The following is a 16,872-nucleotide window of genomic DNA, read 5'->3' on the forward strand; positions in this document are numbered from 1 at the left end:
AGTAGTTTCTTCCAAAAGAGTGCATGAGATATAAATTTTTGGAGTCCTGGAGTACCTAAAAATGCCTTCATTCTTTTTTCATACTTGATTATTTGGCTGAATTTAGAGGAATGCTGAAGACATTGCTCCATTGCTTCTTATTCTTCAGTCTTCTTGCTTCTAGTGTTGCTGTTGAGAAGTCTAAAGTAGTCTGATAGCTGTTGGTTTTTTTTTTTTTAAAGATTTTATTTATTTGAGAGACAGAGGGCATGAGCCAGGGGAGGGGCAGAGAAGCAGACTCCCCGCTGAGCAGGAAGCCCAATGTGGGACTTGATCCTAGGACTCTGGGATCATGACCTGAGCCAAAGGCAGACACTTAACTGAGCCACCCAGGTGCCCAAACAATTATTATTATTATTTTTTAAGATTTTATTTATTTATTTATTTATTTATTTATTTGAGAGAGAAAGAGCTGAGTGCAGAGCCCCGTCGCAGATCCCAAAACCCTGAGATCATGACCTGAGCTGAAATCAAGAGTCAGATGCTTAACAGACTGAGCCACCCTTGTGCCCCGATACCTGTTTTTTTTTTTTTTAAATGCGACCTGTTTTTTCCCCCTCTGAAGCATGCAGAATCTTCTATTTGTCCCCACAGTTCTGAAATTTCACAAGAATATGCCTTGATATAATTTGTTTTATTTTTTTAATGTAGGGTATTTTTAAAATTGTGTTGTGACCCTTCCAATTTGGACTTGTATCTTTTCATCCTGAAAAATTACCTTGAATTATTTTTGTTGATTCCCTTCTTTCCATTTTCTCTGTCCTCTCTATAGTTTCTGTTTATTTTTTTGTTTTAGAAGTTGTAGCTCCTAGGCTGGTTGCCTTTTAAATTTTTTTGTGTTTTAGCTCCTTTTTGTTCTTGGAATGTTTCCTTTTTTATAGTCTCCAGTTCTTTTTTTTTTTTTTTTTAAGATTTATTTATTTATTTGTGTGAGAGAAAGAGAGCACAAGCAGGGGGAGTGGCAGGTAGAGAGAGAAGCAGGCTCCCCAGTGAGCAAGGAGCCCAATAAGGACTCCATCCCAGGACCCTGGGATCATGACCTCAGCCGAAGGCAGACACTTAACCGACCTAGCCACCCAGGTGCCCCTGATTTTTTTTTTTTTAACACAGGGCAAATGCTTTTGCAGTTTTGACATCTGTGCTCTCAATTCCCTTAAAAACTTAATGGAGTAGAAAATGTAGAGGTTTTTGAAGTCCCTATACCAGTCACTAAACTTTTAAAGGATTTGGGCCCCCCCTTTTATATTTTATATAAAATTTTAGGGTTTTATATACTGTTTAGCATTTTATATGCTGTTAAGGCTTTCTCTTTAATTGTGAGAAATCCTGCTCCTGGTAGCTTCAAAACAACCGGGAAAGGTCATAGAGAACCCATACAATTTCTGCATTATATTGTATCACCTCCCTAATTACCAGTTGTGTTTGAATTCGTTCTCAAGAAAGAAACACATATTATATCTGAATAGACTGTATACCTCACTTCTGTGCGCCATGTCTACCCCCAGGACTTGCTCTGACCTAGAGATCCTTGGATAGGCCCTTCAGAATGCTGGCAATTCCTTTAGGAGAATATGTACTGTGAAGAAGATCCATTCCTCCCACATCTCCATCCAAACTCCGCAGATTTGGGGCAATGTACTTGTAGCCTCGGTCTGTGTTTGTTTCTCTGCTTCACTGACAATATTGGTTTTTTTTTTCCCATCATTTTTTCATTTTTGTTGTTTTCAGGAACATTTGAGAAAGGGCAGTGGAATAGAATATATTACTCCACCTTCTTTACCCAGAAGTTCCAGAGGAACAGTAGTTTTCAGGGGAGGTGAAGTCAACATTGGCTGGAATGTTACAGGTTGAGAAGTTTGCTTTGGCCCCAGAGACTTGTGAGGAAAGAGAAGCTATTAGGACAGGGTGAGTTCGAGGAGGAGAAGGAAAGGAAGCATTCCCAGAAACGGCAGGGACTGTGGCTCTTGATCTAGTTTAATTGAGCCTGATTTAGGGTCTGTTTAGAGCACTCTCTTGTCTTCTATCTTTTGAATCATCAGAATCCCCTAGGAACTTGTGAAAAAGCAGATTCCTGGGCATTATTCATGAGAACCCATTCATGAGGAAATGCTGGCTGGGAAAAGAAGGGGAAAGCAAGCTAGTGCATGATTGTAATGTGGCATTTCACATATAAAGGTGTATATACAGGTACACCTCAGAGATCCTGCAGGTTTGGTTCTAGACCGCTGCAACAAAGTGAGTATGTCAATAAAGCAAGTTAAATGAATTTTTTGGCTTCCCAGTATACAAAACAATGTGCGTACCTCAATTAAAAAAATACTTATTGCTTAAAAATGCTAACAATCATCTGAGCTTTCAGTGATTTTTTTGTAATCTTTTTGCTGGTGGAGGGTCCTGCCTGGATGTTGGTGGCTACTGACTGGTCGGGTGGTGGTTGCTGAAGGTTGGGGTGGCTGGGGCAATTTCTTAAAACAAGACAAAAATGAGGTTTGCTTCATCAATGGACTCTTCCTTTCATGAACCATTTCTCTGTGGCTAATGCAGTGCTGTTTGAGAGCATTTTACCCACAGTAGAACTTCTTTCAAAATTAGAGTCAGTCCTCGCAAACCCTGCTGCTGCTTTATCAACTAAGTTTATGGAATATTCTAAATCCTTTGTTGTCCTTTCAACAATCTTCACAGCATCTTCACTAGGAGTAGATTCCATGTCAAGAAGCCACTCTGCGCATCCATAAGAAGCAACTCCACATACATTTAAGTTTGATCATGAGGTTGCAGCAATTCAGTCCCATCTTCAGACTCTACATCCTTCTAGTTCTTTTGCTATTTCTATCACATCTGCAGTTACTTCCTCCACTGAAGTCTTGAACCCCTCATAGTCTTCCATGAGGGCTGGAATCAACTTCTTCCAAACTCCTATGAATGGTGATATTTTGACCTTTTCCCGTGAATCACAATGTTCTCAATGGCATCTAGAGTGGCCAACCTTTCCAGAAGGTTTTCAATTTACATTGCCCAGATCCATCAGAGAAATCACTGTCTATGGTAGCCACAGCCTTATAAAATTTATTTCTTTAGTAATAAGACTTGAAAGTAAAAAATATTTTTTGATCCATGGGCTGCAGAATGAATCTGTTAGCAGTCATGAAAACAATTCATCTCATTGTCCATCTCCGTCAGAGCTCTTGGGTGACCAGGTGCATTGTCAATGAGTGGTCATATTTTTTTAAAACATTTATTTATTTATTTTAGAGACAAGAGAGAGCATGGGGTCGAGTAGAGGGAGAGAGAGAATCTCAGGCAGACCCTTGCTGAGCACAGAGCCTGACTTGGGCCAGATCTCATGACCCCGATCATGACCTGAGCCCAAATCAAGAGTTGGTTGCTCAACCGACTGACCTAGCCGGGAGCCCCATGAGCAGTCATATTTTGAAAGGAATGTGTTTTCTTGAGCAGTAGGTCTCAACAGTGGCTTAAAATATTTAGTAAGCTATGTTATAGACAGATGTGCTGTCAGTCAGAGTTTGTTATACCATTTTTAGAACTCAGGCAGAGTATTTAGCATAATTCTTAATGGCCCTAGGATTTTTGGAATGAGCATTGGCTTCAGCTTAAAGTCACCAGGTGCATTGGCCCCTAACACGAGGGTCAGCCTGTCCTTTGAAGCTTTGAGACCAGGCATTGATTTCTCCTCTCCAGCTGTGAAAGTCCTAAAAGGCATCTTCTCCCAATATAAGGCTGTTTCATCTGTGTTGAAAATCTGTTGGGGCACCTGGGTGGCTCAGTCAGTTAAGCGTCTGCCTTCGGCTCAGGTCATGATCTCGGGGTCCTGGGATCAAGCCCCATATCAGGCTCCCTGCTCAGCGGGGAGCCTACTTCTCCCTCTCCCTTTGCCTCTCCCCCTGCTTGTGTGCTTTCTCTCTCTCTCTGTCAAGTAAATAAATAAAATCTTAAAAAAATAAAAAAGAAAGAAAGAAAATCTGTTGTTTAGGGTAGCCACCTTCACTGATGAACTTAGGCAGATCTTCTAGATAACTTGCTGCAACTTCCACATCAGCACTTGCTGCTTCACCTTGCACTTTTATGTTATGGAGATGGCCTCTCTCCTTAAACCTCATGAACCAACCTCTGCTAGCTTCACACTTACCTTCTGCAGCATACACACCTCTCTCACCCTTCATAGAATTGAAGAGAGTTAGAGCCTTGCTCTTGATTAGGCTTTGGTTTGAGGGAATGTTGTAGCTTCCATCTAGACCATTAAAAACTTTCTCCATACTGGCAACAAGGCTGTTTTACTTTCTTATCACTTGTGTGTTCACTGCGGTAGCACTTTTAATTTCCTTCAAGAACTTTTCCTTTGTATTCACAACTTGGCTACCAGTTTGACACAAGAGTCTTAGATTTAGCTTATCTTGGCTTTCGACATGCCTTCCTCACTAAGCATAATCATTTCTAGCTTTGATGTAACATGAGAGACATGCAACATTTCCTTTCACTTGAACACTTAAGAGACCATTATAGGGTTATTAATTGTCCTAATTTCAATATTGTTGTATCTCAGGGAATAGGGAGGCTTGAGGAGAGGGGGAGAGACAGGGGAACCGCTCATCAGTGGAGCAGTCAGGACACACAACATTGGTCGCTAGGACACAGAGACACGAAGTGAGCAAATGCTGTTAGAAAAATAGTGCCAATAGATCTGCTCAGTGCAGGGTTGCCACGAATCTTCAATTTGTAAAAAATGCAATGTCTGTGAAGTGCAATAAAACAAGGTATGTCTGTAGTTCCTTTTTTTTGGTCTGTAGCATTTCACAGAGAAATGTAAAATTCCTGTAACCTTTTTATCTGCAGTGGTTCAACTACTACCTAATTAAATTTAATCAATGCCTTTAAGCATAAAGCAAATCATGTGTTGGGCCCTTGACAGTAATTACTGCTTTTTTTCTAAACATAGTATTTGACTCTTCCTACAAAACTCTTAATTTTCATTTTTCTTTGGGGTTCTTTTTCAAAGGATGGAGATTTCTAAAACCTGATTTGTCACGATGTCAGAACTACCTCTTAGTCTTTATGGCATTTTGTAGTTAATTATTATTACACTGGGATAGAGCTTCATTAACAATTGAAACATTTGTGGATATACTAAACAAAATTTTCATTAATTTATTTATTAAAATGTACTTCGTCTACCAACTCTACTAGAAAACCAAACTCTCTTGCTTGAATATTTCTGGTAATCTGCCAACATTTCTTTATTATTTCATTATTCTGTAGTGGGCATGAATCTTAGGCTCTTAACACAGGTATGTAAGCCCTGTCTTTTTATTTTTTTTTTTTAGCTGAACATAAGTTCTATGTCAAGCCCTCATTTTATAGAAGTTTACTAAGGTCAAATCAAGGTTTCTTCAGTCAATTCAGGCCCTTGCTTCCCCTACTGCCTGTATACCTTAAGGATTGAAAGTCAGTCCCAGGAGTGCTAAGACTTCCTACTGGGTAAGATGGGCATGTGGACAAGCCATCTGCCCTCAGGTGGTTGTCCTCTGTTCCCAATGTATTGAATATAAATTGAGTCTTCATTCATCAGACACTACATTATCCTTATCTCTGCTCTGTCCTGTCCCAAGGCCTCTCCAGGCTATTCTTATTTGTAACCTTCAGATACACATACAATATTTGGATGCCCTTGTCAGAGATATTTATTAACAAGTAACTCTCTTATTTCTCCATCTTATGACTTCCTATCTTCCACAGCTAAGGGAGTCTGTTTCTCCTCTAGGTAGGAAAAACTGGATTTTATATAATCATGCATTTTCTCCATTCCATTTGGTAATGCATCCTTGTTTGCCATATCCTCAAAAGATCAAGGCTATTACAACTGAAAAAAATTGATCTGCTTTTCTACACATCTCTTCTCTTTGGAAGTAGTAGATGCCTTAATCTTCAGTTTGAGTTGGCGAAAGGTCATGGGACAAAAAGAATTACTATAAATGAAAAGAACACCAGCTTAATATATGAAATATTATCCACAATAATTATATTGGAACTTGTAATATATGATTAATACCTATTGTGCATTATAGATTTTTAATTTTAGGTTCGTATTTTTTTTCTTTATTAATATTATTTCTGTGTGTCCCTGTGTAGAAATAGAAGGCTTTCTTCATCAGTGAGAGATGGCTCACTAGCATGGACTCTGCATGATGAAAACATGGTCTTGGAAATTTGTTTTTGAGTTAAGAACTGGGAGTACCTGATATTACTATACCTATTCTGCTTCCAGGAAGATGGAATAGACATACTGTCCCCTGTTCCTCCCACTAGGTATAACTAAAACCCTGGATATTATGTATAAAACAAATATAAGAAGACTCTGTAGAGAGAAGAGGCAGATCGCCTAGGGACCTTAGGACCTGAAGAATGACATGATGGTGAGTTCCTTGGGTTTTCTTTCTGCCTCATATATTTCAGACTCAATACTGAAGAAAACGGCAACTCAGAAAATGCCAGTGGGTACAGATTTAAAAAAAAAACAACAACTTTTTTTTTTTTAAAGATTTTATGTATTTATTTATTTGACAGAGAGAGACACAGCAGAGAGGGAACACAAGCAGGGGGATTGGGAGAGGGAGAAGCAGGCTTTCTTGCCGAGCAGGGAGCCCGATGTGGGGCTGGATCCCAGGACCCCAGGATCATGACCTGAGCTGAAGGCAGATGCTTAATGACTGGGCCACCCAGGCGCCCCCCCAAAAAAATGTCTTGAGAAAGGTTTGATCTTTCTAGCCAAAGGACTAGGGAAGGGACAGTCTCATAAGGCAGAAAACTTTTAGATAATGGCCACTAGACTCCAGTCAAATTCCACAGAAATACCTATGGTCTCACTACACCTTCTCTAGCTGAGAGCAAGTGAGGAGCCTAGGCTTCCACCCTCATGAGACTGTAATGAGGCACCCCAGCACCCCCACAGGGAAGGTGTCAGAGAAGGCTAAGTAGGAATCTGGGACCTCCATCCCTGCTAGGCAGTAATGAACACGCCACCCCACTCATGCCCCCCCAGCCCTTCCTGTGTCAGTGGGTCACATGCAGAGCCTGGACTTCTTCTCCCACCGATGATAAGGAGCTGGCCCTTCTCTGCCCCGTTAGCATGATGTAAGAGGGGCTTAATGGAGAGTCAGAACTATTCCCAACCCTCAGTGGTAATGAGGCCACCTCCTCCCCTCACCATGTTGGTGGTATCAAAATGGGCAGTAGTAGTGAGGTACCCCTCTTCAGCCACTGTGGCATAAGTGAAGGCCTAGTGGGAAGGCTGAACTCCCATCCCTGCCTAGTAGTAACAAAGGGCACCTCCAGAGGGAGGAGTAAGATGGTGGAGGAGTAGGAGACCTAAATTTTGTCTGGTCCCAGGAATTCAGCTAGGGATCAAACCATTCTGAACACTTACGAACTCAACAAGAGATCGAAGAATAGAATAGCAGCAACTCTCTGAACAGAAAAGCAACCACTTTCTGGAAGGTCTCTTCTGATTTGTTTAGTGTATATTTTTCTGGGGTTGTTGTTACCCTGTTAGCATTTTGTTCTCTCATTCATCTATTCTTCTCTGGACAAAATGACAAGACGGAAAAAATCACCTCAACAAAAAGAACAAGAGGCAGTACCAACTGCCAGGGACCTAATCAATACGGACATTAGTAAGATGTCGGAACTAGAGTTCAGAATGACGATTTTAAAGATACTAGCTGGGCTTGAAAAAACCACGGAAGATATTAGAGAAACCCTTTCTGGAGAAATGAAAGAACTAAAATCTAACCAAGTCAAAATCAAAAAGGCTATTAATGAGGTGCAATCCAAAATGGAGGCTCTAACTGCTAGGATAAATGAGGCAGAAGACAGAATTAGTGATATAGAAGACCAAATGATGGAAAATAAAGAAGCTGAGGGAAAGAGAGATAAACAACTACTGGATCATGAGGGCAGAATTCGAGAGAGAAGCAATACCATAAGATGAAACAATATTAGAATAATTGGGATCCCAGAAGAAGAAGAAAGAGAGAGAGGGGCAGAAGGTATATTGGAGCAAATTATAGCAGAGAACTTCCCTAATTTGGGGAAGGAAACAGGCATCAAAATCCAAGAGGCACAGAGAACCCCTCTCAAAATCAATAAAAACAGGTCAACACCCCGACATCTAATAGTAAAACTTACGAGTCTCAGAGACAAAGAGAAAACCCTGAAAGCAGCTCGGGAGAAGAGATCTGTAACCTACAATGGTAGAAACATTAGATTGGCAACAGACCTATCCACAGAGACCTGGCAGGCCAGAAAGGACTGGCATGATATATTCAGAGCACTAAATGAGAAAAATATGCAGCCAAGAATACTATATCCAGCTAGGCTGTCATTGAAAATAGAAGGAGAGATTAAAAAGCTTCCAGGACAAACAAAAACTAAAGGAATTTGCAAACACGAAACCAGCCCTACAAAAAATATTGAAAGGGGTCCTCAGAGCAAAGAGAGAGCCTAGAAGTAACATAGGCCAGAAAGGAACAGAGACAATATACAGTAACAGTCACCTTATAGGCAATACAATGGCACTAAATTCATATCTTTCAATAGTTACCCTGAATGTAAATGGGCTAAATGCCCCAATCAAAAGACACAGACTATCAGATTGGATAAAAAAACAAGACCCATTGATATGCTGTCTGCAAGAGACTCATTTTAGACCCAAGGACACCCCCAGATTGAAAGTGAGGGCGTGGAAAATGATTTACCATGCTAATGGACACCAAAAGAAAGCCAGGGTGGCAATCCTTATACCAGACAAATTAGATTTTAAACCAAAGACTATAATAAGAGATGAGGAAGGACACTATATCCTACTTAAAGGGTCTATCCAACAAGAAGATCTAACAATTGTAAATATCTATGCCCCTAACATGGGAGCAGCCAATTATAAAAGGCAATTAATAACAAAAGCAAAGAAACACATCGACAACAATACAATAATAGTGGGGGACTTTAACACCCCCCTCACTGAAATGGACAGATCATCTAAGCAAAAGGTCAACAAGGAAATAAAGACTTTAAATGACACAGTGGACCAAATGGACTTCACAGATATATTCAGAACATTCCATCCCAAAGCAACAGAATACACATTCTTCTCTAGTGCCCATGGAACATTCTCCAGAATAGATCACATCCTTGGCCACAAATCAGGTCTCAACCGGTACCAAAAGATTAGGATCATTCCCTGCATATTTTCAGACTACAGTGCTTTGAAACTAGAACTCAATCACAAGAGGAAAGTCGGAAAGACCTCAAATACATGGAGGCTAAAGAGCATCCTACTAAAGAATGATCAACCAGAATCTGAATGGGTCAACCAGAAAATTAAAGAAGAATTTAAAAAATTCATGGAAACAAATGAAAATGAAAACACAACTGTTCAAAATCTTTGGATGCAGCAAAGGCAGTCCTAAGAGGAAAGTATATAGCAATACAAGCCTTTCTCAAGAAACAAGAAAGGTCTCAAATACACAACCTAACGCTACACCTAAAGCAGCTGGAGAAAGAACAGCAAATAAAGCCTAAACCCAGCAGGAGAAGAGAAATAATAAAGATCAGAGCAGAAATCAATGAAATAGAAACTAAAAGAACAGTAGAACAGATCAACGAAACTAGGAGCTGGTTCTTTGAAAGAATTAACAAGATTGATAAACCCCTGGCCGAACTTATCAAAAAGAAAAGGGAAATGACACAAATAAATAAAATCGTGAATGAAAGAGGAGAGATCACAACCAACACCAAAGAAATACAAACAATTATAAGAACATATTATGAGCAACTATATGCTAGCAAATTAGATAACCTGGAAGAAATGGATGCATTCCTAGAGATGTATCAACTACCAAAACTGAACCAGGAAGAAATAGAAAACCTTAACAGACCTATAACCACTAAGGAAATTGAAGCAGTCATCAAAAATCTCCCAACAAACAAAAGCCCAGGGCCAGATGGCTTCCCAGGGGAATTCTACCAAACATTTAAAGAAGAATTAATACCTATCCTTCTGAAACTGTTCCAAAAAATAGAAATAGAAGGAAAACTTCCAAACTCGTTTTATGAGGCCACCATTACCTTGATCCCCAAACCAGACAAAGACCCCATCAAAAAGGAGAATTACAGACCAATATCCTTGATGAACATGGATGCAAAAATTCTCACCAAAACACTAGCCAAAAGGATCCAACAGTACATTAAAAGGATTATTCACCACCACCAAGTGGCATTTATCCCTGGGCTGCAAGTTTGGTTCAACATCTGCAAATCAATCAATGTGATACAATACATTAATCAAAGAAAGAACAAGAACCATATGATCCTCTCAATAGATGCAGAAAAAGCATTTGACAAAGTACAGCATCCTTTCTTGATCAAAACTCTTCAGAGTATAGGGATAGAGGGTACATACCTCAATATTATAAAAGCCATCTGTGAAAAACCCACAGCAAATATCATTCTCAATGGGGAAAAACTGAGAGCTTTCCCCCTAAGGTCAGGAACATGGCAGGGATGTCCACTATCACCACTTCTATTCAACATAGTATTAGAAGTCCTAGCCACAGCAATCAGACAACGAACAGAAATCAAAGGCATCCAAATCGGCAAAGAAGAAGTCCAACTTTCACTCTTTGCAGAGGATATGATACTTTTTGTGGAAAACCCAAAAGGCTGCACCCCAAAACTGCTAGAACTCGTACAGGAATTCAGTAAAATGGCAGGATATAAAATCAATGCACAGAAATCAGTGGCATTCCTATACACCAACAATAAGACAGAAGAAAGAGAAATTAAGGAGTCGATCCCATTTACAATTGCACCCAAAACCATAAGATACCTAGGAATAAATCTAAGCAAAGAGGCAAAGAATCTGTACTCAGAAAACTATAAAATACTCATGAAAGAAATTGAGGAAGACACAAAGAAATGGAAAAACGTTCCATGCTCATGGACTGGAAGAACAAATATTATGAAGATGTCAATGCTACCTAGAGCATTCTACACATTTAATGCAATCCCTATCAAAATACCATCCACTTTTTTCAAGGAAATGGAACAAATGGAACAAATAATCCTAAAATTTGTATGGAAAGCCAGAATAGCCAGAGGAATGTTGAAAAAGAAAAGCAAAGCTGGTGGCATCACAATTCCGGACTTCAAGCTCTATTACAAAGCTGTAATCATCAAGACAGTATGGTACTGGCACAAAAACAGACACATAGATCAATGGAACAGAATAGAGAGCCCAGAAATGGACCCTCAACTCTACGGTCAACTAATCTTCGACAAAGCAGGAAAGAATGTCCAATGGAAAAAAGACCGTCTCTTCAACAAATGGTGTTGGGAAAATTGGACAGTCACATGCAGAAGAATGAAACTGGACCATTTCCTTACACCACACACAAAAATAAACTCAAAATGGTTGAAAGACCTAAATGTGAGACAGGAGTCCATCAAAATCCTAAAGGAGAACACAGGCAGTAACCTCTTCGACCTCAGCCACAGCAACTTCTTCCTAGAAACATCGCCAAAGGCAAGGGAAGCAAGGGCAAAAATGAACTATTGGGACTTCATCAAGATAAAAAGCTTTTGCACAGCAAAAGAAACAGTCAACAAAACCAAAAGACAAGCAACAGAATGGGAGAAGATATTTGCAAATGACAGATCAGATAAAGGGCTAGTATCCAAAATCTATAAAGAACTTCTTAAACTGAACACCCAAAGAACAAATGATCCAATCAAGAAATGGGCATAAGACACGAACAGACATTTTTCCAAAGAAGACATCCAAATGGCCAACAGACACATGAATAAGTGCTTAACATCGCTCGGCATCAGGGAAATCCAAATCAAAACCTCAGTGAGATACTACCTCACACTAGTCAGAATGGCTAAATTTAACAAGTCAGGAAACGACAGATGTTGGCAGGGATGCGGAGAAAGGGGAACCCTCCTACACTGTTGGTGGGAATGCAAGTTGGTGCAGCCACTCTGGAAAACAGTATGGAGGTTCCTCAAAAAGTTGAAAATAGAGCTACAGTACGACCCAGCAATTGTACTACTGGGTATTTACCCCAAAGATACAAACATAGGGATCCGAAGGGGTATGTGCACCCCAATGTTTATACCAGCAATGTCCACAATAGCCAAACTATGGAAAGAGCCAAGATGTCCATTGACAGATGAATGGATAAAGAAGAGGTGGTATATATATACAATGGAATATTATGCAGCCTTCGAAAGGAATGAAATCTTGCCATTTGCAACAACATGGATGGAACTGGAGGGTATTATGCTGAGCGAAATAAGTCAATCAGAGAAAGACATGTATCATATGACCTCACTGATATGAGGAATTCTTAATCTCAGGAAACAAACTGAGGGTTGCTGGAGTGGTGGGGGGTGGGAGGGATGGGGTGGCTGGGTGATAGACATTGGGGAGGGTATGTGCTATGGTGAGCGCTGTGAATTGTGTAAGACCGTTGAATCACAGACCTGTACCTCTGAAACAAATAATACATTATATGTTAAAAAAAAAAAAAAAAAAGCAGGAAGGGAAAAATGAAGGGGGGTGGAAATCGGAGGGGGAGATGAACCATGAGAGACTATGGACTCTGAGAAACAAACTGAGGGTTCTAGAGTGGGTGGAGTGGGGGGATGGGTTAGCCTGGTGATGGGTATTAAAGAGGGCACGTACTGAATGGAGCACTGGGTGTTATACACAAACAATGAATCATGGAACAGTGCATCAAAAACTAATGATGTAATATATGGTGATTAACATAATATAATAATAATAAAAAAAGGGCACCTCCACCCTTGGTGTCAATCAAGGACAAATGAAGGACTTAGACTTCTTTTCCCACCTGAAAATTAAAGACAAAGAAACATTCTTGAAAGCAGCCAGAAAGAAATGACACATTACCATTGCCTACAGGAAAAAAACAAACAACGATTTAAATGACAAGCAGATTTTTCATCAGAAACCATAAAACACTGGAAGGGAGTGACAGACATTTTTCAGGTGCTGAAAGAAAAAAACTGTTATATGCAGTGAAAATATCCTTTAGGAATGAAGGGGAAATGAAGACATTCTCAGATGATGAAAAGCTAAGAAAATTTGTTGCCGGTATATGTACCCTAAAAGAATGGCTAAACAAAAAACAAAACAGAAGTGGTAAAAGAAGGAATCTTACATCATCAAAAAGGAAGAAAGAATGTGGGAAAAGCAAAAGAAAAAAAAAGAAATGATTAAATACAATAGATTTTCCTTCTAGAGTTTTTTTTTTTTTAAGACTTTATACCTCTAGAGTTTTTTAAATTACATTGAATTACTGAAGCAAAAATGTTAACTGTCTAATGTGGTTCTCAATATATGGAGAGGAAATAATTAAGGCAATTATAAATTAGGGTGAGTAAAGGGGTATAAAGAGAAATAAAGTTTCTATGTTTCACTCAAACTGGTAAAATGTTGACACCAGTGACTCTGATCAATTACATATAAATAATGTAATGAATGCCTAGAAGAAACACTAGAAGAGCTCTACAAAGAGATACACTCAAAACACTACAGGTATATAAAAATGGAATTCTAAAAATGTGAAGTAACCTACTGGAAGGCAGGAAAAAGAAAATAGAGATCAAACACAAAGAAAAAAAATGGCAGATTTGAGGCTTAACATATCAACAACTACATTCAATATAAACTATTTAAACATACCAATTAAAGACAGAGATTCGTACTGTATATTTAAAAATGTGACCCAACTATGTGTTGTACAAGAAACTCACTTCAAATAGTTCAAATGATATATGTGAGTTAAAAGTAAAAGGTGGAAAAATACATACCATGCAGATCTTAAGCAAAAGAGAGCAGAAGTAGGTATATTAATATCAGATAAAGTAGACTTAGAGCAAAGAAAATTACCAAAGACAGAGAGTTATTACATAATGATAAAAGGGTCAAGCTACCAGGAAAACCTAGTAATCCCAACTGTGTGTTCACTGTATCACAGAACTGTGAAATATATGAAGCAAAAACTAAGAGAACTAAAAGGAAAAATAGACAAATTCACAATTCTAGTTGGCAACATCAATACTCCTTTCAACAGTCAATAGAACAACTAGAGAGAAAAATCATCAAAGATATAGCAGATCTCAACTGATGGGTGCTAAGTGACATATAAAACACTTCACCTAACAGCAACAGAATATGTATTCCTTTCAAGAACCTATGGAACATATGCCAAGATAGACCATATCCTGGGCCATAAAACAAACCTCAACAAATTTTAAAGAATTGAAATCATATAAAGTATGTTCTCTGACCACAGTGTAACCAAATTAGAAATGGGTATCACAAAGATGATTTAAAAATCTCCAAACACTGGGAAACTAAACAACACACTTTTGAATAATCCATGGGTCTAAGAAGTCTCGAGAGAAAAAAAAAAAAAATACACTGAACTGAATGAAAATGGAAATACAGCATATGAAACGTTGTGGGACAAAGTTAAAGCAGTAGTGACAGGGAAATTTATAGCACTAAATGCTTACATTAGAAGGAAATACATAGATTGTCTAAGTTCTTCCTGAATGATAATACAAAAGGGCAATGATAGAGCAAGAATTGAGTTTTTGGGATTCAGACTCTATCCCATATGGTCAATGTTACCAACTGGACCTGGGTACCATGCTACTTAGATATTCTGAATCTGCTCCTGTCCTGCACAGTTACTTTGCTTCATGCATGTTTTTCATCCTTGGTTAAGAATAAATCAGGAGCTATGTTAGAGTCTAGGGTAAGCTGCTGTAACAGGATATCCTAAAATATAGTTGCTTAAAATAGATGTATGTTTCCTTATCATCTAAAAGTCCAGTAATTGTTGGTTGGTCCAGGTAGGTGAGTCTATTCAGCTCCATGAGGTCGTTTAGTGACCAAGGTTCCATTCATCTCTTTGCTGCACTAACCCTCTAAGGCAGGACTGTCCAGTAGAAATGTCTGTAGTGATGGAAATTTATTTGCACTGTCCAATATCATAGCCATTAGCATGTGTGAAGTTGGAGGCCTTAATTTTTAATTTTATATAATTTTAGTGAATTTAAAATTAAAATTAAATGCACACTGGTGGTTACTGTCTACCACATTGGACATTACAGCTATGGATATTACTCTGTTCAGCAATATTGAAGCTGATTCACTACAACATTTGTTTCTAATCCACAGAAAGGTGAAACACTAGAAATGGAGGGCAAGTAATATCTTTTTTGGCAAGTGAAAGTAAAATTACAACATCAATTCTACTCACGTTTCTTTGATGAAAACTTAGCCACTCTGTCGGGGTTTCCCAGTACCACCCTCGGGTTCAGTGATTTACTAGGAAGGGCTCACAGGACTCAGTGTGAATGAGTCACAGGACTCAGACTCATGGCTGTGATTTATTACAGCAAAAGGATGCAATGCAAACTCAGCAAAGGGAAGAGACACATGGGGTGAATTTTGGAGGAAATCAGGCACAAACTTCCAAGAGTCACTCCAGGGGAGTCACTCAGGATGTGCTTAATTCCTCCAGCAATGAGTTGTGACAACACATGTCTACCAGGGAAACTCATTAACAACTCAGTGCCAATAGTTTTTATTGGGATATCCTCTGCTTTGCACATATTAAAATTTCATATTCTCAGAAGGAAAGCAGGTGGTTAGTATAAGCCATATGGTTTGTATAGTTTAGGCACTCTTACCATTAGGGAAAGTTTTAGATTGATGTAGGAAAGTGTTTACCAGTCAAGTTTCCAGATGCCAGCCAAAGGCTAAGCTTACAAGCAGGCTTTTCTAATGAGCCATGTGCTTTCCCAGCATAGTCACACCTACCTGCAAAGGGGAATAGGAACTGTAGCCTCTCGATGGGGAGCCACAGGTCCAATTCAAACTCTATTACTCTAAAGAAGTGGAGAATAGATTTGAAAATAGATTTGAAAGGATAACGGAAAGTCTGGAATTTACACGCTTTGTGACTTTACACAAGTTGCTTAGACTCCATGCTCCTTTGGTTAATACGTATGTCTCTGAAGTAATACATACATTGAACCATGCGTGGCACACAGTAAGTGCTCAATGACACTTCTATTATCATTATTAATATTAGTCTATTCTTAGAGCATGAGGCTTGGTTGTGGAAGTGATGACTTCCTTTCCATTCTTAACCCACCAGAAACTTGGAAGTTTTATTAGAAGTGGAATCTGGACCACTGCCTTCCTATCGGCTCTCTCTCTTACGGATTGTTGCCTATCACTTCTTGCTTTGAACTCTTACCTTGGGTTTCTCCTTCATCACTTCTCTGAATCTTCTTGTATTTTCAACCTCGCATTGTCCATTTTCCCCCAACAGTGAACATGAACCTCCCTGCATGCTTCAGAGCTGGGCTGGCCCAAGGCTGCCATATATTTGCTTTACGTTGGTGAATAAAGCTTCTTCTGGGAAGCCTTTCCTGAACCCTCTACTTTTCAGCTCTCCTATTGACTGTGTGCTGCCCCTGGTAGCTGTGTTAGTTTCCCAGGGCTTTTATAACAAATTATCACAAACTGGATGGCTTGAAACAACAGGAATTTATTCTTTCACCGTTCTGGAGGCCAGATGTCTAAAATCCAGGTCTGAGCAGGGCCATGCTCTTTCTGAAGGCTTTAGGAGAGATCCTTGTCTTTTCGGCAATCCTTGGTTTACAGATTCATCTCTCCAATATATGCTTCCTTAATGCATGGACTTCTCCCCTGTG

General features: G+C 39.3%; 1 protein-coding gene across 2 annotated transcripts in view; it reads left to right on the forward strand.

Annotated features, from left to right (window-relative positions):
• The first annotated feature begins 6,388 nt into the window (after positions 1 to 6,388).
• RAPGEF5 (Rap guanine nucleotide exchange factor 5) overlaps positions 6,389 to 16,872 on the forward strand; it is a 508,053-nt gene continuing 497,569 nt past the window's right edge. For both annotated transcript variants that reach the window (XM_032401958.1, XM_032401959.1), the window contains exon 1: positions 6,389 to 6,467. The gene's annotated coding sequence lies outside the window, so the exon portion shown is untranslated. The remainder of the gene's footprint in view (positions 6,468 to 16,872) is intronic.

The sequence above is a fragment of the Phoca vitulina genome, unplaced genomic scaffold (assembly GCF_004348235.1).
Source record: "Phoca vitulina isolate PV1807 unplaced genomic scaffold, GSC_HSeal_1.0 scaffold4, whole genome shotgun sequence".
In the NCBI taxonomy this organism is placed as follows: domain Eukaryota; kingdom Metazoa; phylum Chordata; class Mammalia; order Carnivora; family Phocidae; genus Phoca; species Phoca vitulina.